We start from the raw sequence: 25,079 nt of genomic DNA on the forward strand, positions 1-25,079 counted from the left end.
CTGTGCCAAATAGGGGGGGAAAAAACGAATGTGAAGCGAGGCACTATCTCACTGTGTTTGTGTGTCAGCTTGTTAATTGACTCATTATGAAATGCAAAACCTGAATAAATTTTACTTTTTTTTACTCCAAATTAAAATGAATGTAGGCCTAAATAAAAGGGTGTTTACTATTTAGTAGACTAGGCTACATTTGAAAGACTTCATAATGTCATGTTTATTTTAGTAAACAAGGAAGTACTATGGCAACCTATTAAAGTTTAAAGTGCAGTTTAAACGTCCTCTTTAGTTCTGGCTAACAAACTTTAACCGGGCATTCATTGCATTGTGTCTGGCTTTTAGCTGCTATGGCTGGTTGCAGTGTCATCATTCTTGCCGTCTGTTCTGTGAGCAGCAGTCTATTGTGGTAATGAGTGCTGATGCCCTGCGCGTGTGGGGGAGGACTACTGGTAAGATAAACAGGCACCCAGTCATCGCAGAGCAACATGGCGGCACTGCCTTTACATTGCCGTTTCCCGATTTCGAAGGTCCTGGCATAACAGTTTGCATTTATGGGATTTCAAGTTACGGTAAGTTGAGAGTAACTTACAACGGATGTGTTTTGTAGTGAAGAAGTATGTTTTTGTGCAGTTAGATAAAATATATGGTAGGCTATAGAATCCATCATGTCAGTTTAGTCTTAACACTGGGAAGCGGCGTTGTCGCTTGTTGTCTGAAGCGAGATATTTCTTTAGGTGGTTCGGGGATGATTCTTACGCTAGACTAGTTTTGTTGCGAAGCGTTGCTGAGAATTCAATGAAATTGAATTTAAAATGTGTTTACGAAGCAATTTAAATGAATTGTTTTTGGTGGAGGAACATCGCCTGTGTTTCAAATAGAAAAGTTTAAGGATATTTATTTTTGGCAGATTCATTTGAAGGTATTGCACGACATGCCGATAGCGAACATGGTAAACTGCACATAGTTTGAGGTTTCTGCATCATGCAAAATAACTTATTGAAACCAAAATAACAGTTGCGGTTGAATAACCAAACGTCACTGTGGTTTACGAGTTTAAGTAGGAAATCCTCAGCAAGCTCGGCACCACATTTCCGATTGTTATTTAGTCTCAACTGTGTAACAACTAGAAATGCCTGCTATCGGAAAGGTGTTACATTGAGGTATGAGATCATTAAAAAAAGTACCCTAACTTTTCATCAACCTTTGACGGTGACGTCATATGGCGAATTTAATATAACAAGTGTTCCCACCATAGAGTTAGTTGTGTGTGACACATTTCTAAAATAAAACTCATTTGAGTTTGGCAATGAGATCTTGTAACCTAAGTTTTGATGGTTTGAGTGTCTATCACCAGTCGTCACTCAACAGTTAAAACAAATATCGGAATCAGTCTTTTGTTTTGCCTTGTTGTGAGAACCTGTTTTACTATGTATGCCGTGAATCACGATGACTCATTTTTTGAAATGCTAGTAGAAAGTGTGAGGAGCATGGAATAATGGCTCCAAAATCAAATACAGTTAACATTGAGAAAGGCCAGTGGGCTACCAATCAATTGGCCTGCAGAAGGTTGACCATATGGCAGGTGCATGTTATCCATAGTGAAATCTCACCCAATAAGTCAGTGTTATTAGTTTAAATATAAAGATTGGATGAAAAAAAAAGCTGGGTCTAGAATATATTGGTCGAGACTAGTGGTCTTTGTTGGCCCTTTAAAGACTATTTGTTCTCTGCAGCTGTTTTACAGAGTAGTGAACTTTGAAAGGTATTTCATTACACAGCAGCATTTCTTGTTCTTTTACTTTCCCTCTTCTCCTTATTAAATGCAGGAATATTACAGGAAAACTGAACATCGTTGACAGCAATAACAAGCAACTTAATATTTTTGTAGTTATCTGGAATATCTTAATTTGCTTATCATTTTAGAGCCATTTGCCATTGCATTACTGTACACATTAAGAGCCTTTATGAGTTTGTCTGCTTTCCCAACTAATTATCCTTTGGCTGTATTTACACAGGAAGCCCAATTCCGATATCTTTTTCACTAATTGGTCTTTTGACAGATCACATCCGCTCTGAAAAAGCCCTGATGTTAAAAGATCTGAAGTGATTGGTCAAAAGACCAATTAGTGGAAAAAATATTAGAATTTGGCTGCCTATGTAAATGCAAACATAGTGGCTTGGAATCAGCAAACCATGTGAGCAATATAATAATGTCTGCACCAATGGCAGAGGAGCGGGATGAAGCTTGGGACTTGACAGGGTCGTTTTTCCATTAGCAGGTTTCTACAGGCTTAAAGGCCCAGTGCAGTCAATGCAGTTTTTCCGTTGGTTTGTATCTCATTATACAACAGTTCATGAAACGAACACTAAAAGTATGAAGAAAAATGTATCAGTGTCATTTAATGATAGTTACTAGTTGAAAATACAATCTACACAGGACCTAATCAGCAGGTTGGGCATTGGAGTTTATGCTTGCCTGGTGACTTGACCAGGTGGTCATTTAGTTAATAGACCAATAACAAAGCTAATTTGAATTTCCCCATTCCCCATCCCCACTGAGACCTCTCCCAGACCGTCTTAGCAGAATTCTTGCCTTAAAGTTTTTTTTGTTGCCAAAAATATATTTATTTTAAATGGACAACTATTACAGTAAGGTACTTGATTGTTAACCAGACATGATTTGATATTGAGATAATAACCCAAACTCGAAAATGCCATGTTAAAGGGGGTCCGCTGTTTTTTAAAGAGACATAAGCCATTCATATTTCATTGAGTTTATTAACCTATTTCAAAATAATCAGAAGTCTGATATTTGAAACACTGCATGATAAAAAAATAAAAAAATGGAATGCCCCAACCCACCCTGTGCTTTCCTCCTGCCTTTTCAAATGGGCATTGACATTGCTGGGTTTTCCCCTGCTCTCTGTAATTGCATTGCATGGAAAATAAGAAATTGTATACATCCATTCTTATGTGACCTGATTATGAGCGGTAGTGTGTACTATTACAGTATGATTCATTTATCCAAAGCCCTTGAATGTTCATTCCAGGCTGCGTTCACGTGACTAATGGAAGTCTCTCTCTCGTAGAATTAAATGTTCTTGATCTCTTACTGTGAAGCCCCATACTCACTCTTCAACTTGAAGCACTTCCTGTTGCCGCGTTGTTCAATTTATCGATTCCTGTGTGCGTGCGTTTTTATAGGCTTTGAGAGTGCAGTGTTTCCTCTAGGGGGGGAAAATAACGAGGGGGATAGGTCGGGGGGGACTTTTTAAAAGGACATTCTACTCTAAAATGAATGAAAATTAAACTATGCTGACATAATTTATACCTCCAGAAATGAGCCCCAAAATAGGCCAGTGGTAAAATTATTTGATAGAATTATTTTTAACATATTGGACCATGCATATGCAAATATCGGCTGTACAAAGTTTCTGGATATTGGCGGGAACTGGAAGAAGCTGTCGTACACGTCGATCCAGGGCATCCCAAACATGCTCAATGGGTGACATGTCTGGTGAGTATGCAGGCCATAGAAGAACTGGGATATTTTCAGCTTCCAGTGATTGTGTACAGATCCTTGCGATATGGGGCTGTGCATTATCATGCTGAAACATGAGGTGATGGCGGCGGATTAATGGCATGACAATGAGCCTCAGGATCTCATTGCGGTATCGCTATGCATTCAAATTGCCATTGATTAAAATGCAATTGTGTTCGATGTACGTAGCTTATGCCTGTCCGTACCATAACCCCACCGACAACATGGGGCACTCTGTTTCCAACGTTGAAAGCAGCTAACCGCTCGCCCACACAATGGCATATATGCGATCTGCCTGATACAGTTCTCCAGTGTGCCAGTGGCCATCGAAGATGAGCATTTTCCCACTGAAGTCAGTTACGACGCTGAACTACAGTCAGGTCAAGACCCTGGTGAGGATGCAAGTAAGCTTCCCTGAGACGGTTTCTGATAGTTTGTGAAAAAGTCCATTGGTTGTGCAATCCCACAGTTTTGTCAGCTGTCTGGGTGGATGGTGTCAAACAATCCCGCAGGTGAAGAAGCCGGATGTAGAAGTCCTGGGCCGGCATGGTTACACGTGGTCTGTGGTTGTGAGGCCGGTTACACGCACTGCCATATTCTCTAAAACGATGGAGGTGGCTTATGGTAGAGAAATTAACATACAAGCCAGAGAATTGAAAGTTAGCATTTCATGGTAAGGTCTACTACACCTGTTGTGTTGGGCACATGTGACCAATGAAATGTGATTTGATTTTGACATTCTTGCAGTCAGCATGCAAATTGCACACTCCCTCAACTTGAGAGATGTGGTAAAGGTCAACCTATTTATGATTTTTTTCAACACCGATTATTGGAGGACCCAAAACTCCGATACTGATTAATCGACCAACATTCTTTTATATATACATTAAAAATATATATTTATTTGTAATAATACTGAATGAACAATGAACCCTTATTTTAACTTAATACAATAAATCAAATCTATTTAGTCTCAAATAAATAGTGAAACATGTTCAATTTGGTTTAAATAAAGCAAGAACAGTGTTGAAGGTTAAAGTGTAATATGTGCCATGTAAATTAAAAAAAAAAAAAAGCACGTTTTAAGTTCCTTGCTCAGAACATGAGAACATATGAAAGCTGGTTGTTCAATATTCCCAGTTAAGACGTTTTAGGTTGTAGTTATAATAGGAATTATGACGCATCGACTATTTTGTATTTCATATACCTTTGACTATTGGATGTTCTTATATGCACTTTAGTATTGTCAGCCTAATCTCGGGAGTTGATAGGCTTGAAGTCATAAACAGTGCTGTGCATCAATCATTGCTAAGAGCTGCTGGCAAACGCAGTAAAGTGCTGTTTGAATGAATGCTTACGAGCCTGCTGCTGCCTACCACCGCTCAGACTGCTCTATCAAATCATAGTCTTAAATATAATATAAATACAGAAATACGAGCCTTTGGTCATTAATATGGTCGAATCCGGAAACTATCATTTCGAAAACAAAACGTTTATTCTTTCAGTGAAATACAGAACCGTTCTGTATTTTATCGAACGGGTGGCAACCCTAAGTCTTAATATTGCTGTTACATTGCACAACCTTCAATGTCATAATTATGTAAAATTCTGGCAAATTAATTACGTTCTTTGTTAGGAAGAAATTGTGACTCTGCTTGCACTGGACGCAAGACAAGTGACACAATAATATTGCCTGCTAACATGCATTTCTTAACTAAATATGCAGGTTTAAAAAAATATACTTCTGTGTATTGATTTTAAGAAAGGCATTGATGTTTATGGTTAGGTACATTTGTGCAACGATTGTGCTTTTTTTCACCCGTTTGGCGAAGTTGAAGTAAGCTGTGATTCGATGATAAATTAACAGGCACCGCATTGATTATGTATTTATGTCACCGCTATTTAACCTCTTGCTTCTACCTGAGACTCTTGCGTCCCAACTAGAGCTCTGGAAATGCAAATGCGCTACGCTAAATGCTAATAGTATTAGTTAAAACTCAAACGTTCATTAAAATACACATGCAGGGTATCGAATTAAAGCTACACTCGTTGTGAATCCAGGCAACAAGTCAGATTTTTAAAATGCTTTTCGGCGAAAGCATGAGAAGCTATTATCTGATAGCATGCACCAATACACTTACAACACAAAAGCCACGCAGGGGACGTAAACAAAATAATTAGCATTTCGGCGTTACACAAACCGCACAATAAAATAGAAAACAGTCATTACCTTTCACCATCTTCTTTGTTGGCACTCCTAGATGTCCCATAAACACTATTGGGTCTTTATTTCGATTAAATCGGTCCATATAAAGCCAAGATATCGTTATATGTAGACTGTGTGATAAACGAAAAAAACAGCGTTTTCAAAACATAACGTCATTTTTTAAAATTCAAAAAGTCGACGATAAACTTTCACAAAACACTTCGAAATACGTTTGTAATGCAACTTTAGGTATTAGTAAACGTTAATAAGCGATAAAATTCATCAGGAGGCGATGTAAAGATCATTAGCTGTCCCTCTGGAAAAATGTCCGGCTAGAAACTCAACGAAAATATCCGGTCCTAGACCTGAAGCAATACGGTGCCTTGCATGTGTTTGACCAAGAAAAAACTCGAAGGGAAATGACAAGACTCTAGACACCGTGTGGAATCTGTAGGTACTGCAACCTCAGTCAATTAATTGTGGTTCACCTTTATCAATGGGTTCAAGTAGCGCATGGATATATTTTCCCATTTTCAGTGATCAGTTTTTCCTGTGCTTTTCGATGTAAATGCCGTTCTGGTAAAGCCACAGCAGTGATTTAACCAGTTTTATAAACGTCTGAGTGTTTTCTATCCACACAGACTAAGCAAATGCATATACTATATTCCTGGCATGAGTAGCAGGGCGCTGAAATGTTGCGCGATTTTTAACAGAATGTTCAAAAAAGTAAAGGGTAGAAGCAAGTGCAACGATTGTGCTTTTTTTCACCCGTTTGGCGAAGTTGAAGTAAGCTGTGATTCGATGATAAATTAACAGGCACCGCATTGATTATGTATTTATGTCACCGCTATTTAACCAGGTAGGCCAGTTGAGAACAATTTCTCATTTACAACTGCGACCTGGCCAAGATAAAGAAAAGCAGTATGACAACACAGTTACACACAAACATACAGTCAATAACACAATAGAAAAATCTACGTACAGTGTGTGCAAATGTAGGGAGGTAGGCAAAAAAATAGACCCTGGAGGTGAAAATAATTACAATTTAGCATTAATACTGGAGTGATAATGTGCAGATGGTAAATGTGCAATTAGAGATACTGGGGTGCAAAACAGCAAGAGGGTAAGTAATAATATGGGGATGAGGTAGTCGGGTGTGCTATTTACAGATTGGCTGTGTACAGTGATCAGTAAGCTGCTCAAACAGCTGATGCTTAGCGCAGGACAAGCTAGTTCACTACACATGGTTGATGATATTACTAGGTTCACTAGTGATTATGTGAAGATTGATTGTTTTTTATAAGATACGTTTAATGCTAGCTAGCAACTTACCTTGGCTCCATACAGCCACAAGGTCCTTTTGATGCTGCACTCGTGTAACAGGTGGTCAGTCTGCCACGCAGTTTCCTCGTGGATTGCAACATAATCGGTGTTCAAATAGGCCGATTACCGATTGTTATGAACTTGAAATTGGCCCTAATTAATCGGTCGACCTCTAATCTGTGGCATTGTGTTGTGACAACTGCACAATTTAGTGTCCTTTCCCCCCCTCCCAGCACAAGGTGCACCTTGATCATGCTGTTTTATCAGGTTCTTATTTCAGCTCATGAAACATGGTCCCATCACTTTAAATGTTGCATTTGATATTTTTGTTCAGTGTAGTTGGCAACCCGTTACTGAATTGTCCCCCAAAATGACCATAAACACTGTGAATATAATGTAGGTCTGTCTACTTGTTAGGGTAACTTAGGGTCATCCACCCCCAGAGTATGTGCAATAAGTGCCTCCGTCACCACACACTAAGTCTGTCACCTGGATGTCACACTGCAGGGACGGGTGTCTCAGTGACTGTTCTGATTCCCCCCCGTATTAACCTTTGACCACAGACTTACTAACACTACCAGTGTTAACCCAATCGTCCAGGCAGTCACCACCTCAATGATAGTTAATGGATGGACTGCCAGTGTCACCTTACAGTATGATCTGGTTGCATCACTGCCTGGTATGGCAACTGCTCGGCCTCCGACCACAAGGCACGGCAGAGGGTAGTGCGAACAGCCCGGTACATCACTGGGGCCAACCTTCCTGCCATCCAGAACCTCTATACCACGCGGTGTCAGAGGAAGGCCCTAAAAATTGTCATACTCCAGCCACCCTAGTCATAGACTGTTCTCTCAAGCGGTACCGGGGCACCAAGTCTATGTCCAAGAGGCTTCGAAATGGCTTCTACTCCTGAACATCAAGTTAAACGGATACCCAGACTATTTGCATTGCCTCCCCCAACTCCCCCTCTTTACACCACTGCCACTCTCTGTTGTCATCTATGCATAGTCACTTTCATAACTCTACCTACATGTACATATTACCTCAACTGACCGTGCCCCCACACATTGACTCTGTACCGGTGCCCCCTGTGTATATAGTCTCGCTATTGTTATTTTACTGCTGCTGCTTACTTGTTACTTTTATCTCTTATTCTTATCCATATTTTTTTGGAACTGCGTTATTGGTTAGGGGCTCGTAAGTATTAACATTTGATTTAAGGGGTCCGTTCCTTTCTAGCATTCAGCAATGCTCTGAAAGAGCAATTACTCTCTTGAAATGGTGGTTGTAGCATACTGCATTGGGAAGGAGACTGGTTCAAATAGGGAATCTGTGGTGTTTGCACAGTCCACACACACACCACACACAATTTGAATAAGTGTACTTGGTGTACTCACAGACAGTCTCAACCCACCATGGTAAACTGTTTGTCGGCCACACAGCAAACGATAGTGAATCAGAATGCAGCGGAATGAACCAGTGACCTGGGAGCCAAGTCCAGGGTTGCATAACAAGTGCTAATTTAGTTTGAGCTGTGGCCATAATTCTGCAGCTCTGTGACGGGTCCTGGTGATAAAGTCGCCACTGTGCTACACTCTGTGTGAAGGCACTGTAGACTAACAGCCAGGCAGGCTTGGAACCAACCTCCTGTTTGTTTGGCTTGGTTGTAGCTTGGTTGTAAGATTGTTTAGGGTTATTGTTTTTTAGGAATCCCACATTGCTGTGAAACGGGTTCAGCAGTAGATTCTTTTTAACCTTGCAACTGCAGCACCAGTTGTTAGACACAGTGTTCAGGTTGCCTGCTTGTTGCCCAATCTGGCAGGGTTTCCATGGTTTAGTCTGGATATATTGTAGAATTTACTGTTCTGGATGTGAAAAAGCCTCCCAATGAACTCTCAAGTCTGTCATGTTATGAAAATACATGGGTGGTTATGGTGATTTTGAGTAATATCGTACAATGTGATCATGATACCATATTGACATCGAAACGGCAACACCATAATAACAATAGGCTACTAAGGCTAGATGCTTTCTTTCTGGTATAATTCTGAAATAAAAGCCTTTTTACTCAAAACCAGCACATTTCAGCAGTCCCATACAGTTCCCAGTACCTCAAGTTCACTCTGTTACCATCTGGTTGCTTAGTAACACAAATTAATCATAGCCTGGAAGTAGGTCTTGGGGTGTGTGTGTGTGTGTGTGTGTGTGTGTGTAAAATGATTTAATGAACAATTCCACAAACTGTTTTGCTGTTTATTTCAGTAGTCAAGTGTTGATCGGTCCCAAAATGTTTTGCATGTCAGTAAATTTGATTTGGAAAAACAAGAAAAAAGTGTCAATAGTACTGTTTGTACTAGCCATTCAATTAAACCTAATTAAAAAAAAAAACTAAGATGTCTAGTGCAGTATTTCTCTAGTGGGGGGAAGAAAAAAAAAAAGAGCATGAAAACGATTAGTCTCTGGTTGAATGACCAACAAACACTTAAAAAAAATCTCTACTGTTGACCAATCACTGACGAAGGGGCTACCCGACTATGGCTACCCGACTTCGGCTTGCCTCAACGAAAAATGTTGTGTGCCTGTACAGCTGAAAATAAACAGTGTCAAAGACCAAAACGAACAAAAATGGCATCATCATATATGCACAAACTGTTTGATGGGAAGCACGTGGACGGACACCTTAAGACTTGATAGAGAAAAATCTAATCTGATGTTAGATCTGCGCAGGCAGGAGGCAAAGTCTACCATGAGCTAGTTGGACAAATGAAAACGACGACAAATAGCATTACCTGTTGATTCAGTAATGACGTGTAAGCACTCGGCCAAAGGTCACAGAGTGTGCTGCTCAGGCGACTAGGCCCATAGTTTCAAGCCTTCAACCAGGAGAGAAATTCCATCGGAGTGAGGTGCTGTTTCATTCTGGTGTGTGTGTGTTCAGATCACATTACTGGACCTAATCAATTGAGCTGGTTGAGCCAACATTACTATTTGAGCTGCCCTGTCATTGGTGCATTCCAGGGGGAAAGAATGGTGAACTCCTGACCTCCGATCAGCTGCGAGGAACTTAAACACAGATCCTCTGACATTGTAATGGCCAGACACGCTGATTTAGGACACATACAATTTTATGTCACACTCACGATGGTCTAGCAGCCAAAACATTTATTTTTGCTCTTGTTGCCTCTAACTGAGTAACATGGTAGAATTATAACTTTACAAATATATGTTAACCTTCTAAAAATGTATCAACTTTTATATACCATCCTAAGCAGAGCTCACTGTTCTTTTCTGAATTCTTCCTTTCAATTGATTTGACTATCAACAGAAAGCTGATGTTCTCCGGCCACGCTCCCCCACCCATCCCCTCTCTCCAGTGCCCTGTTGTTGGTGGAGATCATGTTACAGGAGGAGGAAAGCACTGTTGCTCTCAACACACAGCATCACATGATCGTCCTGACTGACTGCGGGATTTGACCAGTCCCTGTTCAGAGCTGAAGTGTCGCTGCTTTATGTGCGCACCTCAGCACCTGTTCTCATTTGGAAAAGATTTGACTTGTTTTTGTCCTGCATAGTTTTTTGAAATTCACTTGAAAGAGAAGCTGTGATGGATGTAGGACATACTAGATTAATGTGCAATGAAAGAAGCAACCCTGAAACGACCAGCCTCCATTGGTGAGAGTCAGTGAGGTTTTTTGGGGGGGTGGTTTGCTATGTAACCACCCTATGATTTGGCATGTGAAAGGGTTTAGGTTATTTATCTCGACGCACCCTATTGATGCAGAAGCATTTCACCCATTAACATGTCAAAAGCCACCCACCTCGTGGGTTCAAGTCTTTCTTTCTGCCAACACGTTTCATTTTCTATTCACTTCCAAAGTGGAAAGCAGAAGTTGAAAAGGTCACAGCACCTGCTTATAACCTCCCTGTATCATCAGAGACTTGAGTCTGTCTTCCGATGAGTGACGGTTGACTGATGATGAGTCAGATTTGGTGCTTTAGTCATAGGGCCTTACCGGCACGCCCTATACAGCCCTATAGCCCTATACAGCCCTATAGCCCCCAGCCCTCCCATCTTCCCTATTGCCCTTCTGCTGTAAAGTTTGAGTGATGTAGTGTGTGCTCGGCTCTGCTCCTCCCTCTGAGTGGTGTGGTGGGGCGACAGAGGGGCGGGGCCTGGTGGAAATCCCTTTTGGTCAGCTTTCGTCCCCATGCCTCCGTTTGGTCTCTCTGGGTGCAGGTGCATCTTCAAGTGCTCTGTAGTTTCATACAGTACAAATCAGACAAAGCTCTCTTCTACACACACACACACGGTGAGAAAGCTCTAGCAGATGTTTCTAGTTGGCTGGTCCCCAAGAAATTTGCTTTCTCTTATTGCAGTGCTTTCTGACTTGTTGGACTCAATTTCATGTTATGGTCCTCACACGTTCAGTGGTATAGCTACTGCTCCTCGCTTGTCTACAGAGAACTTGGCTGATGGCATTAAACTAACTATAGCTCTCTGTCTCTCTCCCTCTCCCTCTCGCCAATTGAATGTACAGTAGCAGTCTTAGGTCTGGATCGAACTGTAGTATGCCTCTTCTTGTCCAGGCTTTCATAGAGAGGAGTGGATGATGCCTGAAGGAAACCTGCAGCAGAAGTTCATTAATAAGAATGTGTCTCATAAAGCCACGGTGGGGGCCCTCCCGGGTGGTGCAGTGGTCTAGGGCACTGCATCGCAGTGCTCGCTGTGCCACCATCGACTCTGGGTTCGAGCCCAGGCTCTGTCGTAGCCGGCCTTGCCCGGGAGGTTCGTGGGGCGGAGCACAATTGGCCTAGCGTTGTCCGGTTTAGGGTGGGTTTGGCCGGTAGGGATATCCTTGTCGACTCCTGTAGCGGACCAGGTGTACGGTGTTTCCTCCGACACATTGGTGCGGCTGGCTTCCAGGTTGGATGCGCGCTGTTTTAAGAAGCAGTGTTGCTTGGTTCGGTTGTTTCGGAGGACACATGGCTCTCCACCTTCATCTCTCCCAAGCCCGTACAGGAGTTGTAGCGATGAGATAAGATAGTAGCTACTAATAATTGGATACCATGAAATTGGGGAGGAAAAGGGGGTAAAAAAAATGTTTTCAAAAATAAATAAAGCCACAGCTGAATCAACTGTTCTCATTCCTTCCCTGATATTGTGCCTTTTCTGCTTTGGAACAGACCTGTGTTTACTATAAGAAAAGTAAGCCTCGTCCGAGCCAGAAAGGGCTCATGGTGCAGGAGGCTGTCTCCTGTTACCGTAGCGTGAGGCTGATTGATTGTTCAAGTACACCCCCTGGTGAGGACACCGGTCAACAGTGTTTACTATAGCGTGTACTATATTTGTATCTAACAACAATTACTCAATTACTGGCACATACACAACTGTATGATAACAACAAGCCCTTTGTTGTTTCTATGAATCAGCTGTTCCCCAGATGTTGACATTATTATATAATGTTCTGCAAAGTGAAAGTAAAGAGGCGAGACTTCTGCAGGTTGACAGGGCTAGTGAAACGAAAGCCTGCTGCCTGCTGTGTCAAACGCACACTGCCTCCACCTCTTTTGCCAGTCCATTATTGCTTCTGCTTTGTCATGTGACGAGTAGGCCATTATCTTGGTGAAAAAGGAAACCACTTTTCTGGCAGGGCGTCGGAAGCTATTGGAATTTTCGAGCGCTGTACTCTGGCTGTGCTGTATTTTCAGGGTGGAGGGGCGGGGCCAGGGAGGAGTGGGGGGAGGGGATTGGAGCTCATCGGCCGGGCAGTTCAAGGAGGATTTGTGCTGTAGTTAGTCAGCTGTCATTCGGAGCAGATGACACAGGAGGGTAATCTGCTTTTTGCGCACGTCCTTGCTCCAGCATGTGCCCCTGTCTACATTGCTGTGTAGTTTCTACAGTGCCGTGACTGCCTGCCTGCCTGGACTCAACGTTACTAGGCTATCTAACTGAGAGGGCTGCTCCTGTTTTTGCTGTGAAACTGGAACTACAGTAGCCATGGGTCAGACACTGGATTTACAGACCCACCTTTGGTCAAAGCGGTAAGTAGTGGAATAAATAGGCCTAGCTATTGTTTCACAATGGAAGTTCATTTGGTGCTGTTTGTTTTTAGGCAAGTGTTTGTGTGGGCTTTTATATACACAACAAACTTCCAACCTTATTCTGGGAGGTATTCAGATGTCTACAGAACATTCCATTAGCTCTTTGTTGTGTGTTGTCAGCAGTCCTACATTATGTCACCTGAGATGAACAGGACAAGCCTCTTGTAAACTACCCACAAGTCTGATCAGGGGGATGGTATACTGAATTAACTGTTTGTATAGAGTTGGTTCTGGGAATAATGTGTGGCGCGTTGTGTGTACAGTTGATTGACAGTAGGACATTCCTCTCTCCAATGGGAATGGGTTTTTTGAGACTCAGACAGTCGTACAGTAGGCCCCTGGACACCATTTATGGAGCATCTCTTCCGTACAGGGCTGAGGAAGGTGAATGTGGCTCTTTAACACAACACCCTGCCTGCTCCTTGCCTGGCCTGGTGTAGCATAGGGGATAAAGAGGTGCCACTGACAGTCAACAAAGCTTCCATGCGACTCTGGTTTAGTTGTTTTTGTTTTCTGAGCCTAGATCGCGTAGCCCGAGTGCCAGTCTGTTTGTGCTATCATGCCAACTCCCTGTCATTCATTTGGCTTGACAAGGACAGCAATTTAGTAGGCAAGCGCACAAACGGATCTCGGACCAGGCTATAGAATGTGATGCAGCTTCAGCCATTGTTGCTGTGTTTTCACATGGATGCGATAAAGCCAGTGAGTTCAATGTTTTGGAATGCAGCTGCAAGGCAGCGGCAATTCTTTTGGGACCTAATATCCACTGTGCCATTACTATATATGATTCCTGTCTGTTAGGAAATTAGTTAGCCACAGGGTAAGTGTGTTCAATGGTATTGATCCGGTTCCATGATCAATGCATTCTGACATTGCTTGCGTCGTAAATGGCACCCTATTCCCTATGTTGTGCAGTACATAAGGCCAGAGCCCCATGGACCTATAGGGAGTAGGGTGGCATTTGGTGTCAGACATTGTCAAGCCCACATAGGCGGTAATGAGTTGTTCAGCCTGTTATTTCCATGTTGCCTTCCATCGGCCCATTTAGCATAATCTAAATAATGTTTCTAAACTAATGTTGTGTGCTCAGTGTACAGAAATCTATCTTGGAGGATAATTTGGACTCATTCTAAGTAAATTACAGTGATTGACTGGTCGCTTTATGCAAATAGCAATTTGGGCTGTATTTGCATTGAGGGAGACAAACTGGACAGAAGTGGGTCATTGATGATGAGCACACTTGGTCTACACTCCACTTCGCAGCCTGCACACACACAGTGAGGCAGTTGTTTGCTGCACATTCCAGCACAGAAGTGTCACAAGTCATAAGAAAATTAGGAAAACAATCCAAAGACGATGTTAGGAATGCCTATCCTGATTTACCATGGTAGCAGCCGGAGCTGAGCCATCTGGTTGGTCCTATGCTGTGTGTCAGTATGAAGAGTGACGCATTTTCTTCTAGATACATCCAGTCTTCTGGATATTCTATGATATCACCGTTAATTGAGCTAGGTGGGCGTGAGTCATCATAGGTTGTGTCCCAAATGGCACCCTATTTCCTATAAAGTTCCCTATACACTGAGTCTACAAAACATTAGGAACAGCGTCCTAATATTGGCACCCTATTACGCTATATTGGCACCCTATTACCCTATACAATGCATCGGAAAGTATTCAGACCCCTTGACTTTTTCCACAATTTGTTACGTTACAGCCTTATTCGAAAACTGATTGAAATGTTTTTTCCCCCCACAATCTACACACAATATCCCATAATGTCAAAGCAAAACATTTTTTTTATAGAAATTTTTACTAATGAAAAAAACTTAAATATTACATTCTAAATAAGTATTCAGACCCTTCACATAGTACTTTGTTGAAACACTTTTGGAAGGGATTACAGCCTTGAGTCTTCTTGGCACCCCTGTATTTGGGGAGTTTCTCCCATTCTTCTCTGCAGATCCTATCAAGCTCTGTCAGGTTGGATGGGGAGCGTCGTTGCACAGCTATTTGTAGGGGTCTCCAGATTTATCAGATCAGGTTCAAGTCCAGGATCTGGCTGGAAAACTCAAGGACATTCAGAGACTTGTCCCGAAGCCACTCCTGGATTGTCTTGGCTGTGTGCTTAGGGTCATTGTCCTGTTGGAAGGTGAACCTTTGAACCCAGTCTGAGGTCCTGAGCGCTCTGGAGCAGGTTGTTCATATTTACCTTGATCTTGACTAGTCTCCCAGTCCCTGCTGCTGAATAACATCCTCCCAGCATGATGCTGCTGCCACCACCATGATTCACAGTAGGGATGGTGCCAGGTCTCCTCCAGATGTCATTACGTGCCTTTTGGCAAACTCCAAGAGGGCTGTCATGTGCCTTTTTACTGAGGAGTGGCTTCTGTCTGGCCACTCTACCATAAAGGCCTGATTGGTGGAGTGCTGCAGAGATGGTTGTGGTTTTGAAAGGTTCTGCTATCTCCACAGAGGAGCTCTGTTAGAGTGGTCATCGGGTTCTTGGTCACCTCACTGACCAAGGCCCTACTCCCCCAATTGCTCAGTTTGGCCGGGCGGCCAGCTTTAGGAAGAGTTTTGGCGGTTCCAAAATTCTTCCATTTTAAAATGGAGGTCACTGTGTTCTTGGGGACCTTCAGTGCTGCAGACCTTTTTTGGTACCCGTCCCCAGATCTGTGCCTCGACGCAATCCTGTCTCTGAGCTCTATGGACAATTCCTTCAACCTCATGGCTTGATTTTTATTCTGACATGCACAGTCAACTGCGGGACCTTTATATAGACAGATGTGTGCCTTTCCAAATCATGTCTAATCAATTGGTGGACTACAATCAAGTTGCAGAAACATCTCAAGGATGATCAATTGAAGCAGGATGCACCTGAGCTCAATTTAGAGTCTCATAGCTAAGGGTCTGAATAGTTATGTTAAGGTATTTGTTTGCAAAAATTTCTAAAAACCACATTGTGTTTAGATTGAGGAAAATGTTTTATTGAATCCATTTTAGAATAAGGCTGTAATGTAACAAAATGTGAAAAGTCAAGGGGTCTGAATACTTTCCAAATTCACTTTGATCTGGGCCCTTAGAGCTCTGGTCAAAAGTAGTGCACCATATGTCCTACTACACCGGCTCTGACGTTCGTCGGATGTGGCAGGGCTTGCAAACTATTACGGACTACAAAGGGAGACCCAGCCGCAATCTCCCCAGTGACACGAGCCTACCAGACAAGCTAAATGCCTTTTTATACTCGCTTCAATGCAAGCAACACTGAAGCATGCATGAGAGCACCAGCTGTTCCGGACGACTGTGTAATCACACTCTCCGTAGCCGATGTGAGCAAGACCTTTTAAACAGGTCAACATTCACAAGTCTGTGGGACCAGCCAGATTACCAGGACATGTACTTAGCACATGCACTGGCCTACAGTCTTCAACCTCTCCCTGACCGAGTCTGTAATACTTACATGTTTTAAGAAGACCACCATAGTCCCTGTGCCCAAGAATGTGAAGGTAACATGAGTAGCACTCATGTTGGTAGCCATGAAGTACTTTGAAAGGCTGGTAATGGCTCACAACACCATTATCCCAGAAACCCTTGAGCCACTCTCATTCGCATACCGCACCAACAGATCCACAGATGACGCACGTTCAATCACACTCCGTACTGCCCTTTCCCACCTGGACAAAAGGGACACCTATGTGAGAGTGCTGTTCATTGACTTCAGCTCGGCGTTCAACACCATAGCGCCCACCAAGCTCATCAGTATGCTAAAGACCCTGGGACTAACCACCTCCCTCTGCAACTGGAACCTGGACTTCCTAACCCCCCTCCCCAGATGGTAAGTGTATGCAACAACTCATCTGCCACTCTGATCCTCAACACCGGTTTCCCTCTGGGGTCTGTGCTTAGTCCCCACCTGTAGTCCCTGTTCACCCATGACTGCGTGGCCAAGCATGACTCCAACATCATCATTAAGTTTGCTGATGACAAGTGGTAGGCCTGATCACCGACAACGATGAGACGGCCTACAGTGAGGAAGTCCGAGACCTGGCAGTGTGGTGCCAGGCCAATAACCTCTCTCTCTTAATTTGAGCAAGATAAAGGAGATGATTGTGGACTACAGGAAAAGGAGAGCAGATCAGGCCCCCATTTACATCAGCAGGGTTGTAGTGGAGCGGGTCGAGAGTGGTCCAAACACACCCAAGACAGTTGTGAAGAGGGCACGACAACCCCCCCCCCCCCAGGAGACTGAAACTATTTGGAATGGATGGGTCCCCAGAACCTTAAAGTTCTACAGCACCATCGAGAGCATCTTGACCGGTTGCATCACTGCCTGGTTTGGCAACTGATCGGTATCTGACCGTAAGGCGTTACAGAGGGTAGTTTGTACGACCCAGTACATCACTGAGGCCAAGCTTCCTGCCATCCAGAACCTACATACCAGGCAGTGTCGGAGGAAGGCCCAAAAAAATTGTCAGACTCCAGTCACCCAAGTCAGACTTTTCTCTGCTACTGCACGGCAAGCGTTACCGGAGCACCGAGTCTAGGTCCATAAGGCTCATTAACAGCTTCTACCCCCAAGCTATGAGACTGCTGAACATTTAATTAAATGGCTACCCAGACTATTTACATTTAGGCCCCCCACTTGTTTTTTTTTACGCTGCTGCTGTTTGTCTGTGCATAGTCACTTTACCCCTACCTACATGCACAAATTACCTCGACTAACCTGTACCCCTGAACATTTACTCGGTACCGGTGCCCCCTGAATATAGCGTCGTTATTGTTATGTCATTTTACTGTTTTTATTTAGTAAATATTTTCTTAGCTCTGTTTCTTGAACTGAACTGTTGGTAAAGGGCTTGTAAAGTAAGCGTTTCACTGTAAGGTTGTATACCTGTTGTATTTGGCGCATGTGACAAATAACATTTAGATTTGATTTGACCTAGGAAGTCTGAGTGGGCCAGGGAACGTCGGCAGGACGGAGCCCTGATTCAATTTGACCTGTGGGATCAGCCAGATAATGGCTGGCTCCAGCTCTCATTCATCGTCTCGTGGAATTGATTATTCTGCAAACAGAGATTGTACACCAGCATGCGTAGCTAAAGGGCTGCTACAGGAAAACTAGGGCTCCTAATCCACACTAAAGAAGATTTAATACCCAGTGTATGTGTCTGATGGGAGGGCTTGAGCCCTGTTACCATGGCGTTTCTATAGGCTAAGAGATCTGCCTGTACAGGCTTATATATCCTCCAAAAGTCTGACTCACTGACTGATACATCTCACTGAGTATGAGGGTCCATGAAGTCATGGCAGTCTCTGCATTCATGGTGTTTTAACATCCTCAATAAGGCAATTCTAACTCGGTTACTTAGGGCTGGTTCCCTATGTGATGAGTAATGTTTTAATTTATATTCCTGTATTTGGTTGTGCTGGCCAGCCTTAATACTCGTGTCAAAGAACTTGACACTCCAGGGAGAAGGATGATGATGAAGAAGAGAGCAGTCACGTCTGATGATGATGATTATGACATCATGGTGTTGATCCCATATCCTATTAAATTAGTATTCTAATTCCTAATTATATGGTTGATCCAATGGTAATGGCCTCACAGATCATAGAAAGCATACTGGGACAGATTGTTCCATCACCATCCGTGGCAGGCTCTCTATGAATTAACCGTAATGTAGCATACCACAAAATGCTTACACCCCAGCATCTTCTCCTTCCAATCCAATACTAATGAAATTAGAGAAACCAAGTGCCTCACAATGTAAACCCATTTAAAACAATTTCTGCAACGAGAAGACAGTTCAGAGGTCAACTGAGGCATTACAGAATTAACTGTTGGATTGATCACCGCTTCCTAACGGGATTATCTTCCTGATCAAAAGACTAACCGCTTTGCTGCCTTTGGGAGACCGCTGGTCATGTAGTGTTATTTTCAACTATAAAACAATGAACATTTGAAGTGTTTTGTGGACCTTTTGCAGGCCATGCAGCATGCTGAAAAGAATACTATTTTTGAATAATTTTGCACGCCCAATTTTTCAGTTTTTGATTTGTTAAAAAAGTTTGAAATATCCAATAAATGTCGTTCCACTTCATGATTGTGTCCCACTTGTTGTTCATTCTTCACAAAAAAAAAACATGTTATGTTTGAAGCCTGAAATGTGGCAAAAGGTCGCAAAGTTCAAGGGGGCCGAATACTTTCGCAAGGCACTGTATGTATAGTAACCCTTAGGTGTAAAATAGTAAATAATGGCTACTTCTCAGAAAGTACTTAACTGCCAAGAGGAGCAAAACCATGCCCACTATTGGGAATATTTTATTATTATGGCAATCGCAATGTTATAGCTATTAATTTCGGATCCAAGAATAATGTAAAGGGGTTGGAAAAACAAAGGTGTCATTGTACGCTGATGATTCATGTTTTCTTTTAAATCCACAATTTAGATCCCTCCACAGCCTCATTGAGGATCTTTTCTAACCTTTCTGGATTACAACCAAATTATGATGAGTACTATATTACGTATTGGATCACAAAAAAAATACAACTTTTACATTACCGTGTAGTTTATCATTAAAGTGGTCTGATGGTGATGTGGACATACTCAATATTCATCTCCTGAAATAAATGACCGCACTACAATACATTTTAATAGAAAGTTAGTAAAAATAGATAAGATCTTGTTACCTTGGAAAGGAAAATGCCTGTGTATTTGTGGAAAAATCACCCTGATTTAACTTTTTAGTAATATCTGAGTTTAGCTATTTGCTTATGGCCTTGCCTGCACCTAGCGACTGGTTTTTAAAATATAATAATATAATAAAAAATAAATTATATATCTTAAAGATTCAATTTTATTTGGAATGGCAAGCCAAATGAAATTAAACGGGCCCATTTTATCTAATCAATATGAATTTGGAGGAAAGAAATGAAATATTAACACATTAAAACTCTCACTAAAAGAGTCAGTCATACAAAAGTTATACTTAAATCTGAACTGGTCCTCTAACAGATTAGTAATGTTCAAGAATGGCCTTTTTCCCTTTATTCAAGATTACAACCTCTCTCACTTTCAGTTATTTTAAAATAATCTCCAAAATATTGCTATTTTTAAAACAAGCTATAGGAAGTTGGTTCAAATGTCAGTTTAATCCACCAGAAAAGACAGAACAAATATTATGTTTAAACTCAAATATACTCATTTGATATAAAAAATATATATATATTTTTGGGAAAAATGTTAAGGTATAATTTAAAGATATCATTAATAGGACTGGTGGACTTGTCACACATACAGCTAACAAAACAATACGGAACTGTCTGCTCTATCAAAATTAGAACCAACTAATTGCAGTGGAAGGGGGGAGTAAAACTTGTTTGTCAGCCCTGCATTAAAGACCAAAGTACACCAGTTTCATTTTAAGGAAGAAAAAATGGATAGCTGTGCCATATAGATAGCAGAGCTTTTTCAATGTACCAATTCCATGGAACATGGTTTATGAACTGATACGTAACACATCCCTGGATTCAAAATGTTTGCTTTTCAGTTTAAATTATTATACATTCTTGCAAAATAGAATGGAGGGGAAAAATGTGTACACACACACACACACTTCCGTTCAAAAGTTTGGGTTTACTTAGAAATGTCCTTGTTTTTGAAAGAAAATCACTTTTTGTCCATTTTTAAAATAACATAAAATTGATCAGAAATACAGTTGTTAATGTTGTAAATGACTATTGTAGCTGGAAACTGCAGCTTCTTTATGGAATATCTACATAGGTGTACAGAGGCCCATTATCAGCAACCATCACTCCTGTGTTCCAATGGCACGTTGTGTTAGCTAATCCAAGCTTATCATATTAAAGGGCTAACTGATCATTAGAAAACCCTTTTGCAAGTATGTTAGCACAGCTGAAAACTGTTGTCCTGATTAAAGAAGCAATAAAACTGACCTTTAGACTAGTTGAGTATCTGGAGCATCAGCTTTTGTGGGTTTGATTAAAAGCTCAAAATGGCCAGAAACAAAGACTCTTTCTTCTGAAACTCATCAGTCTGTTCTTGTTCTGAGAAATTAAGGCTATTCTATGTGAGAAATTGCCAAGGAACTGAAGATCTGGTAAAACGCTGTCTACTACTCCCTTCACAAAACAGCGCAAACTGGCCCTAACCAGAATCGAAAGGGGAGTAGGAGGCCCCATTGCACAACTGAGCAAGAGGACAAGTACATTAGTGTCTAGATTGAGAAACCGACGCCTCACAAGTTCTCAATTGGCAGCTTCATTAAATAATACCTGCAAAACACAAGTCTCAACAGTGAAGAGGTGACTGCGGGATGCTGGCATTCTAGGGATAGCACTGCTGGGTGATTTGAAAAAACATAGTAAATCGATCAATAATATAAACATTTTTGCTAAAAGTATAATTCTTTAATTACAATCTGTAGAAAGTGTGAGAATAAAGGTTCAGAACTTTTGTGAAACGGCACATTTTTATGTATGTAGTATGTAAAAGCCTGAGTATTGTCCATTACTTTACTCCAATTAGGGGAGGTAGGGTTAGGAGAAAATATATTTACAAACTAATATATGGGAGATTGCAAAAGATGCAGACAATTACATTGATGGAAGCTACACTATCTGCAGTATTAAAGCTGATCTACCCCCTAAATAAAAGCCAATAGTGTTCCTCAACTTTAGTCGACGGTGGAAATGGCTGAATGGTCCGCATTTTGACGTAATTAATAATGCTAATAATTGACTGCATTTATGTAGTGCCTTTCCAGATGCTCAAAGTGCTGTATAGGGGGTGGAATAGCAATGTGTAGCACTCATTTGGGACGTGATTTGTATATTCTGACTGTATAGAGCTGCCACCTTGTAATGGAATGAGGATGTAGGTTAGGCTCTGTCCATGCATTTTTTTTCCAAGCAGCCAGACAAACAGTTGTGTATTTGGTCTTGAAACATGTCGCCCCACATCACGGGGTCATGGTGACCCTCCAATGCAGGCTGTTTGCAATGGGTTGCATCCCAAATTATGATCTATTCCCTATGTAGTGCCATAGGGCTCTGTTCAAAATAGTGCACTATATAGGGAATGGGGTGCTGTTTGGGTTGCATCCCAAATGACAATCTATTCCCTATGTAGTGCCAAAGGGCTCTGTTCAAAGTAGTGGACTATATAGGGAACAGGGTGCTGTTTGGGTTGCATCCCAAATGACAATCTATTCCCTATGTAGTGCCAAAGGGCTCTGTTCAAAGTAGTGCACTATATAGGGAACAGGGTGCTGTTTGGGACGCTACCTCTTTTTTTACTGATACCTCTTTTTACTGATACTGCTTTCACACAGGATTTACAGGATTTTGCCAGATTTTTTAAAACTTACATTTTTTTTAAACCACATTCTCACCTGCATATGCCTTATATTAATACCAACAAAAATAATTATTAATTTGTTTATGCTGGTCCTGAGACTAATACAATATATTTTCAAAACAATATACTGGTTTATTTTGAGTTTAATTATGTTATGTCCAAATTAATTAAATCAATAGTTCATTATTTTGTTCATTTAACTTCTTGCGTCGAGCAATCCCGTATCCGGGAGCGTAATCATAGCCTCAAGCTCATTACCATAACGCAACTATTCATGAAAATCGCAAATGAAATGAAAGAAATATATTCACTCACAAGCTTAGCCTTTTGTTAACAACACTGTCATCTCAGATTTTCAAAATATGCTTTTCAACCATAGCTACACCAAGCATTTGTGTAAGAGTATTGATAGCTAGCATAGCATTAAGCCTAGCATTCAGCAGGCAACATTTTCACAGAAACAAGAAAAGCATTCAAATAAAATCATTTACCTTTGAAGACCTTTGGATGTTTTCAATGAGGAGACTCTCAGTTAGATAGCAAATGTTCAGTTTTTCCAAAAAGATTATTTGTGTAGGAGAAATCGCTCCGTTTTGTTCATCACGTTTGGCTAAGAAAACCCCCCGGAAAATTCAGTCATTACAACGCCAAACTTTTTTCCAAATTAACTCCATAATATCGACAGAAACATGGCAAACGTTGTTTAGAATCAATCCTCAAGGTGTTTTTCACATATCTATTCGATGATAAATCATTCTTGGCAGTTGGGTTTCTCCTCTGAAGCAAATGGAAAAATACACGCAGCTGGAGATTACGCAATAATTTCGACAGAGGACACCAAGCGGGCACCTGGTAAATGTAGTCTCTTATGGTCAATCTTCCAATGATATGCCTACAAATACGTCACAATGCTGCAGACACCTTGGGGAAACGACAGAAAGTGTAGGCTCATTCCTGGCGCATTCACAGCCATTTAAGAAGACATTGGAACAGAGCGCCTTCAAAATCAGGGGCATTTCCTGTTTGAAATTTCATCTTGGTTTCGCCTGTAGCATCAGTTCTGTGGCACTCACAGATAATATCTTTGCAGTTTTGGAGTGTTTTCTTTCCAAAGCTGTCAATTATATGCATAGTCGAGCATCTTTTCGTCACATAATATTTTTTTATCCCAAAATTAAGAGTGCCCCCTATATCGAAGAAGTTAACCTCTTGAAACTAGGGGGCACTATTTTCATTTTTGGAAAAATAACGTTCCCAAAGTAAACAGGCTATTTTGTCAGGACAAGATGCTAGAACATGCATATAATTGACAGCTTAGGATAGAAAACGCTCTAAAGTTTCCAAACTGTAAAAATATTGTCTGTGTGTATAACAGAACTGATATTGATATCAAGCGGGTAGACTATTATGCAGCTCTTCTGCGTGATATCAAAAAAAAAAGCTGTGTTAGAAAAGATTACCTACACAAGCTGACCAACTCAAATAGACCGAAGCGTGCCACATGGCAGACCAATCCGAATGAATCTCTCGGCATGTCCAGCCCATTCATTATCTCAGCCAATCATTGCTAGCGGGAAGGTTGCTGGCTTTTTCTGTGGCTAAACTAAGTTTGTAATTTTAACAATTTTATTTGTATTTACAGATGGCATACACATTTGTTATTAAGCCGCATGAAAGTTCACATGTTCCAGAAGGCATTTCTGCCCAAAAACATTTTTATGTTCAAATGGCTCTCCTGTGAAGTAATGAAGCGCGACATATACCTAGTTTCCTGGAACGGGTCACAAATGTTCTAATAAATGAGCCAACTAGACAAGATGTTCACGAGCAGCACTCAACTTAGCTAACATTTCCACAGCCTAATTGTAGCCTTACCAATATCCAAACGGAGATTCAGCGAAAACAAATATTTGAAAATGTTTTTATCAAGACGAGTCCCCACGCTTGTCTCAAAGCAGTGCGAAGGCACTGTCCCAATCAAAACAGTGCTGAAATGATCGTCTAGTTGACCACAAGCGGGTAGACTATTGCTTAAAATGTATTACAATCATTTGATGACTTTGGTAGTTTCATTAAGCAACAATTTGATACATGCCTTCAGTTGCATTAGCCTACTTTATTCCAATATTTTCATCATTCAGTGATATTTATTCCGACATGAATTATTTATGGATCTATCCAGTTGTGGGTAAGAGAACAGTGCCTGCTTAATGGTGGGCTATGTGACGAGATGGGAGAAATGACATGCCTCGCAAAGTTTAGAACTGGCAGGAGGACGGTTAACCGGCACTGCCTAGCAACCATCAAGTGTTTTTAAGAGCGTAGTGCGTGCCAGTGCCGCCTCCAGCATTACAACTACGTTTCATACTAAGCCTTATGGAGAACTTTACCGAAATGATTACTAGGTCGTTAGGTGTAAATACCCGTTTTGACTTGATACTGACAATACCTTTCAGATATAAGGAAAAGGTGTAAAAAAATAAATCAAAATAATTGCCGATTTTTAATGTATTTTTATGGTGAAGTTGGC

The 25,079-nt window shown here is 41.4% G+C and overlaps 1 protein-coding gene across 5 annotated transcripts in view; it reads left to right on the forward strand.

Moving 5' to 3' along the window:
- The first annotated feature begins 443 nt into the window (after window positions 1-443).
- LOC115114835 (nuclear receptor coactivator 2) overlaps window positions 444-25,079 on the forward strand; it is a 79,685-nt gene continuing 55,049 nt past the window's right edge. For 4 of the 5 annotated variants that reach the window (XM_065013390.1, XM_065013393.1, XM_065013392.1 and 1 more), the window contains exon 1: window positions 444-566. The gene's annotated coding sequence lies outside the window, so the exon portion shown is untranslated. Of the gene's footprint in view, window positions 567-12,870; window positions 13,110-25,079 lie in introns of those variants that run through there. The other variant, XM_065013391.1, reaches the window with a different exon arrangement.

Source organism: Oncorhynchus nerka, linkage group LG9b (assembly GCF_034236695.1).
Source record: "Oncorhynchus nerka isolate Pitt River linkage group LG9b, Oner_Uvic_2.0, whole genome shotgun sequence".
NCBI lineage: Eukaryota > Metazoa > Chordata > Actinopteri > Salmoniformes > Salmonidae > Oncorhynchus > Oncorhynchus nerka.